Genomic DNA, 13,847 nt, shown 5'->3' with positions numbered 1-13,847 from the left:
ATTAAGCAAGATTTATAATGTCATGTATCGAGAAATTTACAATAAGAAAGTGAAATACAATATTCATTCAATTTAAGGTCTGTAGGGAAAATAATCTCCTTTGGTAAACACAGAAAACCTACAAAATTGAACTGTGTTTCACGAAATGTACCTGAGAGTAAAATTATTATCCAGAAGAATCTCCTCCAATCCATGTTACAAGATCTTTTCTACCCATTCCAAGCCCTTGACTACATTTTTCAATTCAGAGCATGTAACCACTAATGAAGCAATGAGGTCTCTAGCTTTAGAGAGATGGAATATGTAAAGGTTTCCACTGTGTTACTGGAGACATACCAGGAAAGTGCAACCTCGAATCTTGTCTATGTAAGGAATGCTGTTTTCTGGTAGGCTATGTCACGTCTCAGTAACATCATCATTAAGCCCTCTCTGAAAAATCTCATGTAACCCGGAGATTACTAGCTTCTTCTGTGATGTCACAAGTGTTGTCATGACTGCACCTGCCTCTCAGATATTCCTTCAGTACTTCTAGGGTATACTAATTGGGATCTAATTAAGAGTAAACAGCCATTTCGGAAGGAGAACATAGAGGATGAAGAGATCAGAGATGGGGATAAAGAAGCTGTCCTTCTGTCTTGGTATTAAAATGGAAGAAATATGTGGTCCTTGGGAAAGCTCAGTGAGTCCATGGTAGGGTTGAGTGGTATCACTGAACAGATAGCACTGATCTGAGCCTTCCACATATGGGAATCAGTAGCTGGGACCCTCTCAGAAGCATCTGGACTTCCCCATTCTTATGCTTCCTGGATGTCAGAGAGTTTATATCATTCATTTCTTCATATCAAAAGCCAAGTGATGAGAAGGGAGCAGTTGTTTTCCTGAGACCGCATGGCCTTTATTCTTTTTGAGAAGAAGAAAATGGACCTAAAGAAGATGGGTTGGACAAGTATTGTATCCCTAGCTCTGAGTAAACCTCTCCATGCTTTGGATATCTATAGTGCAGTTTGTGTCTGACACTGATATCTGGTAGAGAGAAGTGCATTTATCTTAGACAGCACCATCTCAGTTTCTCAATTATTATTTCTTTGACTACCATCCCCGTATAGTGACTCATGAGATTTCTTAGTCAAAAGCTGTGCTTAGCTAGTATTTTTCTTTTCTTTTATTTCTTTTATTTTTATTTTTTACAAATTTTATTTCTTTTAAAATTTATATTTCTATATTTACATTTAAAATATTGTTTACTTTAAGAATTTCCTCCCATAAGATCCCTTACAGGTCCCTCTCCACTTCTTCTATAAACACCCCCTCCTTACTGTCCCATTCACATTTCCTTCAAATGCGAGTCAAACCAAGAGGGGACCAAGGGCTTCTCCTTCCATTGGTGTCCAACAAGGCCATCCTCTACTACATATGCAGTTGGAGCCATAGGTCTTTCCATTTTCTGTCTTTGAATATTGGTCTCATTCCAGAAAGCTCTGGTTCATTGGCATTGGTGTTCTTATGGGTTGAAATCCTCTTCAGCTCTTATTATCCTTTCTCAGAATCTACCAACATGAAATCCATTTCCAATTTACTGGTTTGCCACTAGCATTCATTTTGCATTTGCCATTCTCTAGCTGTATCTCTCAGGAAATATCTATATCTGTTTCCTGGCAGAATGCACTTCTTAACTTCATCACTCGTATCCAATTTCTGTGGTTGAATATATATATATATATATATATATATATATATATATATATATATATATATATATGTATATATATATATATGTGTGTGTGTGTGTGTGTGTGTGTGTGTGTGTGTGTGTGTATACACTTTGGTGCTTCCTACACCTATGAAGTTAGGTGGAATATTTACATGGATTCTGCACAACTAGGTCAAGAATGTAGAATTTACAAACGACAATATGAAATAGATTCCCTCCTGTACTTATGAAGGTATTGAAGTTGAAGTTACACTGTTCCTCAAGCCTTTTTTCGCCCTGCCCATCCTCCTGTTTCTTATATTTGGCGTCAAGAAAGAATCATGGTAAAACATCTAAAACCTCAAGTCTGGCCATGGGAACACAGGAAGGTAGATACTGTAGTACGGATATCAAATGTAACTATATAACTGAATGTAAACTCCATGTGGTCCTTTGCTTTATTGATGTCTGGTAATGTTTGGATAACATAAGGATTTAGGAGTTTATATTTGAAGTAGGTACACAATATTTACACTGTTATACTCAGTCTGTAGATGGGCCCACTTTGTTTCCAAAAACATTGTAGAAAATGGAATTGGAAAAGAGAATTTTTGAGTACATATTCAGGAATATTTATAAAGTCCCCTATCAAGGAATGTACAATAAGAAAGTGAAATACAATATTCATTCAATGAAAGGTCTGTAGACAAAATACGGGCTTTTAAGAAAACCTAGAAAACTGAACTGTATGTCACAGGAATGGATCTGGGAATAAAAATATTATCCAGAAGAATCTTCCCAACACCAAATTCGTGAATCATTTCTACCCATGACAAGCCCCTGACTAATTTTGTCCATTCAGAAGTCGCTAGCTTTAGAGAGATGTAGAACGGAAAGGTTTCCTCTGTGTCACAGGAGTAATACCTGGAAATGGCACCCTCAAAACTGGTTAATGTAAGGAAAGTTGTTTAGATGTAGGCCATGGCAGTTCTCAGGGAAATCATCATTAGGCCTTCCTCAAAAAACTCTTGTATACTGAAGAGCCCTAGCTTCTTCTGTGATGTCACAAGTGTTGTCGTGTCTGCAAAGGCCTCCCAGATATTCCTTCAGTACCTGTAGGGTTTACTAATTGACCTTAAATTCAGAGTAAAGAGTCATTTGGGAAGGAGAACAAAGTGGATGAAGAGATCAGAGATGGGGAGAACAAAGCTGACAAACAAAGGAACAAAGGAAGAAATATGTCATCCCGGGGAAATCTCACTGATCCCTTGTTAGGAGTGGAGTAGGTATGTTGAAGAGATAGAATTGATCTGAACCTTCCACACATGGGATCAGTAGGTGGGAGCCTCTCAGAAGCATCTGGACCTCCCTGCTTCTAATGGTTCCTGGAAGTCAGAGAGTTTATATCATTAATATCTTTATCCCAAAGGCCAGGTGTTGGGAAGGACACCGTTCTTTTCCTTAGAACTCAAGGTTTTTATTTTTTTGCCCAGAAGAAAATGGTCCTAAGGAAGAAGTTAAAGACAAGTATTGTGTCCTCAGCTCAGAGTAAACTCCTCAACTATTTGGCTACCTATAGTGCAGTAGGTGTCTGATACTGGTATTTGGGGGAGAGAAGTGCTCCAAATTGGGACTTCATCATCTCAATTTTTCCACCAGTATTATTCTGACTATAATTCCGTGACAGGGAGCCTTTGGATTACTGAGTAAATAGGTCTGATTAGCTGCTAATTTTCTTTTGTTTTGTTTCTTTCCTTTTTTAGCAAATTTTATAGCTTTTTTATTGGATATTTCTATATTTACATTTCACATGTTATTTCCTTTCCCATTTTCCTGTCCATAAGATTCCTAACTGGTCCGCTTACCCTTCTTCTATAACCCCTTTACTCTGCCTTGACATTCCCTTGAACTAGCAGTAAATACTTGGGAGAACCAAGGGCTTATCCTAACATTGTTGCCCAATATCACCCTACTCTGCCACCTATGCAGTTGGAGCCATAGGTCTGTCCATGAACAATCTTTTAATATTGGTTTATTACCAGAAAGGTCTGGATAGTTGAACTTGTTGTTCTTATGGGGTTGAAAGCTCATTCAGCTCTAGTAATCCTTTCTAAATATCTACAATGAAGGGGTCTGTTTTCAGTTCTCTGGTTAGCCAATAGCAATCACTTCTGTATTTGACATGCTTTAGCTGTGTCTCTAATGAAATATCTTTAACAGTTTATTGGCAGAATGCACATCTTAGCTTCATCAATCTTATCTAGTTTTGGTGCCTGATATATATATATATATATATATATATATATATATATATATATATATATATATATATAACACACACACACATACACTTTCAGTGGCTCCTACAAATATGAATTTTGGTGGAATATTTACATGGATTCTGGGTAACTAGGTCAAGAATATAGGATCCACAAATGACAATGCCAAATAGATTCCCTCCTGTTCTTATGAACCTGTTGAAGTTGAGGTTTCACTGGACCTCAAGCCATTCCTCTCACTGCACATCCCCCTGTAACTGATGTTTAGACTGAAGAAAGAATCATGGTAAAATATCCAAAACTCTCATGTCTTGCCCTGGGAACACAGGAAGGTATATATTAGAGAACTGTTATCTAATAGAACTACAGAACTGCATTCTATAGTCCATGTTGTCCTTTGCTAAACTGATGTCTGGTAATTTTTGGATAAAATAAGGATTTGGGATTTGATCTTTTGAAGTATGTACACAATATTTACACTGTTTATTCACTCTATAGCTGGGCCAAGTTTGTTGCTGAATTCATTGCAAAAAAAATGGAATTGGAAAAATGAAATTTTTGAGTACACATGCAGGAATACATATAATGTATCCCGTCAATGAGTGTATAATCAGAAAATGTAAAACAATATTCACTCAATTAAAGGTCTGTAGGGAAAATACTGGCATAGGAAAACTGAGGAAACCTAGGGAATTGAACTGAATGTCAAAGTATTGGACCTGGGAATACAATAAATCGCCAGAAGAATCTCCTTCACTCCTTGTTCTTATATCTTTTCTACCCTTGCCAAGCCCCTGACGAACTTTATCCATTCAGAACATGTAATCACTAATGAAGCAGAGAGAAATCCCTAGCTTATAGAGATGTAGCATATAAAGGTTTCCACTGTGTCACAGGAGACTCTCCAGGAACGGGCACCTCCAAATCTGGTCAATGTAAGGAAATCTGTTCAGCAGGTAGGCCATGGCAGTATCCTCGAGAGTCCTAGCTTCTTCTGTGCTGTCACAAGTGTTACTGTGAATGCAACTGCCTCTCAGATATTTCTCCAGTACCTCTACGGTTTACTAATTGGCCTCTAATTCAGAGTAAATATCCATTTGAGAGGGAGAACAAAGACCATGAAGAGATCAGTGATGGGCAAAGGATGCTGGCCTTCTGTCTTGTATAAAGAAAGGAAGAAAGATGTGGTGTATGGGAAAGCTCAGTGAGACATGGGTAGGCATTGAGTGGGATCATTGAAGAGATAGCCTTGGTCTGAGCCTTCCACATATGGGATTCAGGAGCAGGGAGCTTCCCAGAAGCATCTCGACTTCCCTGCTTGTTATTTTTCTTCGAAGTCAGATAGTTTATATCATTAATTTCCATATCCAAAAAGCCAAGTGTTGGAAAGGAAAAAGTTGTTTTCCTCAGAGCTCATGGCCTTTATCCTTTTGGGCCAGGAGGAAAAGTTCCTTAGGAAGAAGGGAAAAACAAGTATTGTGTCCTGAGCTCAGAGTAAACTCCTCCATGGTTTGGATTCTTATCCTGCAGTTTGTGTCTGACACTGATATCTGGGAGAGAGAAGTGCTTCTACCTGAGACTTCATCATCTCAGTCTTTCAACTAGTATTACTCTACCATTCCCTGACAATGACCTTTTAGATTTCTGAGTCAATAGTTGTGATTAGCTGACAGATTTCTCTTCTTTTATTTATTTCATTTTTTTATTTTTTAGCAAATTACATTGCTCTTTTAATTGGATATTTCTATATTTACATTTAAAATATTATTTCTTTTCCCTATTTGTTGCCCATATGATCCTTACCGGTCCCCCTCTCCTTCTTCAATAGCCCCCCTTTACTGCATCTTTACATTCCCTTTAACTGGGATCAAACCTAGGGAGGACCAAGGGCTTCTCCTTCCATTGGTGCCCAACAAGGCCATCTTTTGCTACATATGTATTTGGAGCCATAGGTCTGTCCACGAACAGTCTATCATTATTGTTTTAGTACCAGAATGCTCTGGTTCATAGGCATTGTTGTTCTTATGGGGTTGATTGCATCATCAGCTCTTGTAAGCCTTTCTCAAAATCTACCAACAAAATGTTCATTTTCAGTTCACTGGTTTGCCACTAGTATTCACTTTTCTATTTGACATGCTCTAGCTGTGTCTGCCAGGAAAATCTATATCAGGTTCCTGGCAGCATGCACTACTTCTTAGCTTCATCAATCTTATCTTGTTTTGTGGTGCATATATATTCTCTTGTACAGCTCTGACTTTCATTCCCTGACAATGACCCTTTAGATTTCTGAGTCAATAGATATGATTAGCTGGCAGTTTTCTATTCAGGTATATCATCATAGGCAAGCTATGGAAGAGGCTTTGATGAGGGACAAGCTCAGCTACACATCTCCTCCCAGCCCATGTAAGGATATTTTTGTCCATCAGTCAAATAAGGCCAACATTCTTTTCTGCCTACTATCCTGAAGCTTTTGCTGAAAAATCAAGAAAGTTTCAACCCTGTGTGCTAACCTGGACAGTCAATGATGGGTAAGAGAGTGATATATTCATGAATAAAGGGCCAAAGACATGGTGCTGGGGTGTGCCATTAGTTGCTGCCTTATCCCATGATGGACCATGGCTAAAAGATTCTATTGGCCATGTGACAAATATCACTCCAACCTAAGACAGACAAAGTTCTCACGGGGTTCGGTCCAGGACAAGCATGGCAATTTGACACATATTCATTTGACTATAAGGAAGGGGGAGATTTCGGGAGTGATGCCATTGAAGACCTATGTTGTTGATATTATTATTAAGATTTGAATTAAGTATGAGTGGGTTCATGGAAAATCCCCAGCCAGGTGCAGGAGCCTATTACAAATCTGGTGGTCAAGAAAAACAATAATATGATAAAGTTGTCCTGATGACTAATAATATGACAAATCTGTGAACTTTCTGACATCCTGTCAATATCGGCCGATTTTCTGACCACACGAATATTGTGTCCTTGGCCTCCATAAATGTTTCTTACTTCCCCCTCCCTGTGTTACCCCTGTTATGCTATAAATTCAGCCATGGAGAAAAAATAAAATTGACGCATGGTTCAGACTCTTGTCTTGGGGTCCTTCTTCGCAGGTACCCTCAGATCCTTCACTTACACAGCTCATGCAATCCTTTCTCAAAATCTACCAACAAGAGGTGCATTTAAAGGTCACTGTTTTGCCACTATCACTCATTTCTGTATTTGACATGCTCTAACTGTTCTCTTAGGGAAGATCTATATAAAGTTCCAGGCAGGATGCACTACTTAGCTTCATCAATCATACCTGGTTTATATATATATATATATATATATATATATATATATATATATATATATATATATATGTATGTATGTATGTATGTATGTATGTATGTATGTATGTATGTATGTATATTTGTTGGCTTCTACAGCTTTGATTTTAGGTGTAATTATAACATGGATCCTGAGCAACTAGGTGAGGAATGTAGAATCCACAAATGACTGTCCCAAATAAACTTACTCCTTTTCTGATGAAACTATTGATCTTGAGGTTTCCCTGGTCCTCAAGGCATTCCTCTACCTGACCTACTCCTATATCTTATGTTTGGCCAGAAGAAAGAATTATGGTAAAACATATAAAACCCTCAAGTCTGGCCATGGGAACACATGAAGGTACATATTAGAGAACTGATATCTAGTGGGAATACAGAACCGCACTCTGTAATCCATGTTGTTCTTTTCTTAACTGATGTCTGGTAATTGTTGGATAAAATAAGGTTTTGGGAGTTTATCATTTGTAGGAGGTACCCAATATTTACACTGTTATATTAACTCTATACCTGAGCCCCCTTTGTTGTAACAATCATTGCAAAAACGTGAATTGGAAAACAAAATTTTTGAATACACATTCAGAAATATATATATATAAAGTCCCATATAAAGGAAAGTACAATAAGAAAATGTAAAAAAAAAATTCACCCAATTAAAGGTCTGTAGTGGAAACACTAGCTTTTGGGAAACAGAGAAAACCTAAGAAATTGAATCATATGTCACAGGGAATGGTCCACTGAATAAAATTATTATCCAGAAGAATCTCCTCCACTCCACATTCCTAGAAGATATCTACCCATGCCAAGCCCCTGACTGACATTCTCCATTCAGAGCATGAAACCAGTAATGAAGGAAAAAGAAGTTTCTAGCTTTAGAGAGATGGAGTACATAATGGTTTCCCATGTGTTACAAGAGACATATATGGAAAAGGCACTCTCTAAACTGGTCACTGTAAGGAAAGCTGTTAGGCCATGTCAGCTCTCAGAGACATCATAATTAGGCCCTTCCTGAAAAATCTCTAGTAACCTGAAGAGCCCTATCTTCTATGAGATCACAAGTGCTGATGTGACTGCAACTGCCTCTCAGATATTCCTTCAGCACCTCTAGGGTTTACTAATTGGCCTCTAATTCATAGTAAACAGCCATTTGGGAGGGAGTACAAAGAGGATGAAGATATCAGAGATGGGGAGAAGGAAGCTGCCCTTCTGCCTTGGTATAAAAAAAGGAAGAAATATGTGGTCCTTGCTAATACTCAGTGAATCCTGGGTAGGGGATTAGTGGTTCCACTGAAGAGATAGCCTTGATCTGAGCCTTCCACATACGGGAATTGGGAGCTGTCATATTCTTAGAAGCATCTGGACTTTGCTCGTTGTAATGGTTCCTAAAATTCAGAGAGTTTAAATCATTAATTTCTTTATTCCAAAAACAAGGGGTTGGGATGGACACAGTTGTTTTCCGGAAAGCTCATGGCTTTTATTATTTTTGCCCTGAAGAAGAAGGTGCTAAGGAAGAAGGCAAAGACAAGTAGTGTGTCTGCAGTTCAGTGTAAACTCCTCCATGGTTTGGATTCCTATAGTACAGTTTTTTCTGACACTGACATCTGGGAGAGAGAAGTGCTTTTAGTTGAGACTTCATCATCTCAGTCTTTCCACTAGTCCTACTATGATTACCATTCCCTGAAAGTGAGCCTTTAGATTTCTGAGTCAATATGTGTAATTAGCTGGCAGATTTCTTTTCTTTATTTTTTTCATTTTTTTAAAATTTTTAGCAAATTTTATTGCTTTTTAATTTGATATATCTATATTTGCATTTCAAATTTTATTTTCATTCCCAGTTTCCTGTCCATAAAAGACCTAAGTGGTCCCCCTACCCTTCTTTTATAACCTCCCTTAGTGCACCTTGATATTCCCTTGAACTGAGAGTTAAACATAGTTTGGACCAGGAACTTCTCCTTCCATTGGTTCCCAACAAGGCCATCCTCTGCTACATATGCATTTGGAGCCATAGGTCTCTCCATGTACAGTCTTTGAATATTGGTCTAGTACCAGAATGGTCTGGTTCATTGGGATTGTTGTTCTTATAGGGTTGAAAGCCCCTTCACCTCTTGTACTCCTTTCTCAACATCTACCAACAAGAGGTCAGTTTTCAGTTCACTGCTCTGCCACAAGCATTCACTTTTGTATTTGACAGATTCTAGCTGTGTCTCTTGTGAAAGATCTATATTTGGTTCCTGGCAGCATGCACTTCTTAGCAACTTCAATTTTATCTGATTTTTGTGGCATATATATATATATATATATATATATATATATATATATTATATATATAATTTTCCATGTGGACGTAATGCTCGGGAATGGGATTCCTTCAGTTTCTGCTCTAAATTCATAGATATTTTTATTCGCCCTTTTAAAAAGGAGTGAAGCATGCACATTTTGGGTGTCCTTTTTGGGCTTCCAGTGGTCTGTAGTCTGCAACTTCTGTAATTTGAGCTTTTGTGGCAATATCTATTTTCGGTGCTGTGGTTGTGTTACCTCAGTTAGCATTATATTTTCTAGTTCAATCCATTTGTCTATGAATTTCTTGAAATCATTGCTTTTGATAGCCGAATAGTACAACATTGTGTAGATGTACTACATTTTCTGTATCCATTCCTCTGATGAGTGCCATCAGGCTTTTTCTAGCTCCTGGTATCATGAATAAAGCTGCTATGAACATGGTTTAGCATGTGTCTTATTTGCATGTTGGAGCATCCTTGGTTATATGTCCAGGATAGGTATATCTGGGACCTCAGGTAGTGCAATTTCCAATTTTCTGAGGAATCTCCAGACTCATTTCCAAAATGGTTGAACCAGTTTGTAATCCCACCAACGAAGGATGTACTTAGTCTATTTAGTCTTGAAATCTACTCTACTACATTTCTTAGTCTTGAATTCTACTCTTCCTTGAAATCTTTATCAACATCTGGTGTCTCCTGAGTTTTTTATTTCAGACATTCTTACATGTGTGGAGTGGAACTTCAGGGTTGTTTTCATTTACACTTCCTTGATGACTAAGTATTTTGAACATTTCTGTAGATGCTTCTCAGATATTTGATTTTCCTCAGTTGAGAAATCTTTGTTTAGGTCTGGAACATAATTTTAATAGGGTTATTTGTCTCTATGGAGTCTAACTTCTTGAGTTCTTTGAATATATTGGTAATAGCCCACTATCACATGGAGAATTGGTATAGACCTTTTCAAAATCTGTTCCTTGCTGTTTTGTCCTAACAGTGTCCTTTGGCAGGCAGTTTTCTAATACAGTGAAGAACTGTCAGTTTGTAAACTAGAACAGAAACTGGCTCCTCCCTGAATTCCCCACGATTTCTGAACAGTAATTGGGGAAACTAAAGAACCATGTTATACCCCTACAAGACATGCCTATCTATAGTCGTGGATCCAGAGAGACCTATCAGCGATTCTGGGCATCTGTCAAAGAAATGTAGGCTGGTGGAGTTTGCAGTTTTCATCCTGGCTTCTGTAATTACAGGCTATGGTGTTGTGAAGCCAAGATACACCATGTGCAGCTGTGAATAAGCCTGAGAAGGCTGACTCCTTGGATTTTTGAAGCATTGCTAAGGGATCTAGAGGAAATCAGCACCCCTGCTCAGCAGAGCTCTAGGAATCCTGGCACTCTTACTTCAGTTCTATATGAAGCTAGGTCAAAAGATCACCTGTCAGGAACATTATTGAATATCCTTCAATGTGAGAGCATTGGAGTATAATGAAATAATATGCAGGAGAGGTGTGAGAAACACCTGAACTCTTCCATTAGAGATCAGAGAGATGAGCTGTGTTCACATTCAACTGACTGTGTATGTTCCTGGTCTTTGGCTTTGATCATACAGATCTATTGTCTCATGCTTCATTGTTCATGTGGCCAAGTTGTGGGGGAAGCATGACTCACAATTCTTTCCCATCTTCCCATCCTCCATTCTAGGGTAGTAGATTTTAGTGAAAACCTTAACATTTTATATTGTAGACCAACTGACATAACTTTTCTTCAATAAGCTCTTCTCTATTTCCCATACACCGTGTGTGTGTGTGTGTGTGTGTGTGTGTGTGTGTGTGTGTGTGTGTGTGTTTCTGCTTGTGTGTTTAAATGGTTAGTTTGTGTGCAACTTTACAGAAACCTTGTCACTGAAAGGAGTCTATGTAAGAAATCTATAAACTGTGGATGGGGCAGCATCCAAATATTCTCCCACAACATGACCTTCTAGAAAGAGTAGCATAATCTGCAATAATATAGTACACTTGAAAGTATACCTTAGAGGAAATGCCATGGCATGGCTACATTATCACTATTAACTGTGACATTTTCTCTTGGTTTCTGTTGCCAGACATGAAGGGTCTGAAGCAAAGTTGCATCCTGTTGATCTGTGAATAAGCTGAAGGGGGCTATCAATTTCGTCACATGAAGCATATGAAATGTGTGACAAGACAGCATCAGACCATTTTGACACTGCCCTGCCATTGGAAACATGGGATTGTTGACAATCACAGAGTGGGGTCTCATTTCTGAACTTTGACACCCAGCTAGGCAAAGTGTAACCTGTCAGTTAGCTTCCTGAGTACCATCCACAAGCCAAGGGTAGACACAGATGAAGCACCATTGAAGATAGCTGTTATTCCTTTTGAGCTACATTTAAGGGTATGTGGAAGACCATTCAGCCTCTTGTGACATGGGAGATCAGAGTAATGAGAGGCAGATGGAGGGGACTAATGTGTGGTTTTTTTTTCTCTTGACCACCATAACTACATTTTCCAGGAGAAGGATTTGCTCATGGAAGTCTAGTGTCTCTTATTGTTATAGACCCATCTGTATGAAGTCTCAATATCACAACTGGCTCAAGGCTTCTATCTTAGTTACTGGGACTTACAGTCATTTATACCATGGCTTGTAGATTCACAAATTATTTTCTGGCTTCATATACACAAGGTATTGAATTCTATCACTCTCTCTCTCTCTTTTTATGTGTCTTTCTCTGTCTCTCAGTCTCATCTCTCTTTCTCTGTCTTTCTGCCTCTCTGTCCTATTTTTTAGCTTTCCTACAGCAGTCTTTACTAATGATAATATATTTCATGTCAGTTTATGCACTTGCTTCTCTCATAAGCCCCTGTGTGATCTGAACTTGCTCTCTACTGTAGAACCACAATTAAAAATAGAATTGAAGTCCAAATCTACTAGACTAGAACTTTAACAACTGGGAAGAAGTAGAATATTCAAAAACTCCCAACAAGGCAAGGGGCCAAGGGTCATATATGGAAGGAAAATTTTCAGAGATCAAAGAAATGCATGCCAGGCTGACCATGGACTGGCTTCTCTTTACAGGGACAGCCATCATCAGGAGAAAGTTAACATGGAGCTTTAATAAACATTCATGATGTAATAATACCTAGTCTCTTCTGTTACGTTACCCTTCCTTGTTTGTATTTTCCTAATGTATTTTGTACATAAATGTAGTAGTGACTGCCTTTCAGGAGAATAGACGTTGTCACATGTGGCACCCAAATGAAGAATTTGACTTTTCTTCCCAGGCTGAAGCTCCTTACCAATGATCTACAACATCATTTTCCCTATGACTGCTGCTTTCTTGTGTGTGTGTGTGTGTGTGTGTGTGTGTGTGTGTGTGTGTTTATCTGTCTTTCTGTCTGTCTTTCTGTCTTTGTCTCTGTCTGTCAGTTTATTCCAGATGATACCTCTATATACTTCAGATTCACTTCTTAATTGCTCATTCCAAGATTGACCCATCATGCTTTGTCTGAATGTTTGCTTTTGATGACTCAAATTAAACCTGTGTTAATCAATGCACCTGTAGCCAGAACTGTGTACCACTGATCATATCAAATCCAGCCTCATGGCTAAAACATGTAATGTTTGAGGCTCTGAGGGAAGTTTTTATCAGAATTTAAAAGTTTTCTGTATTTTTTACTCCCATATCCAAACTGTTGTAGTCTGTGGATCTTCCCCAAGTCTTTGCTTAAATTTATTTATGTATGTACCTGGCCTATTGGGAAGACATCATCCCAACCCTCCAATATTACTTAGCAGGAGGAATAGATGAAGAATTTGGAGAAATTGGTCATTTAGCTACAGAAGATGTCCCCTGAGATGGACTAAATGTGTCGAATCAACGCATCACTGACAACCATTCTGAACAATGTTCTCAGTTTATTTTCTTCTTTGTCATTTTGAGTGTGCTACCTATGGTAGGGAGGACCATTTGTGGGTTGTGTTTGAAAACTGAGTCTTCACTATTTATGCATGAAGATGATATAAGAATACAGTAGATCAGTGATATCTCTTTGTTAGAAAGGATAGTGATAGAAAGTCTTACCTTGTGTCTCAGGCAAAGATCCTGGAAAGAGCAACTTGGCTTGTTTATTTGGATAAGATCTAGTTAATGGGTAGTTATGTGCTGTTGAAGGGGACTCTCTTCTGGATACTCTAATGCATGCTGGAATTTCCATGGTATTCTCTGTGATGTCACTAGTGTTATGAAAACA

This window comes from Rattus norvegicus, chromosome Y (genome assembly GCF_036323735.1).
Source record: "Rattus norvegicus strain BN/NHsdMcwi chromosome Y, GRCr8, whole genome shotgun sequence".
NCBI classification, from domain to species: Eukaryota; Metazoa; Chordata; class Mammalia; order Rodentia; family Muridae; genus Rattus; species Rattus norvegicus.
The sequence above is the reverse complement of the archived record's forward strand: the minus strand, read 5'-3'. Positions refer to the sequence as shown.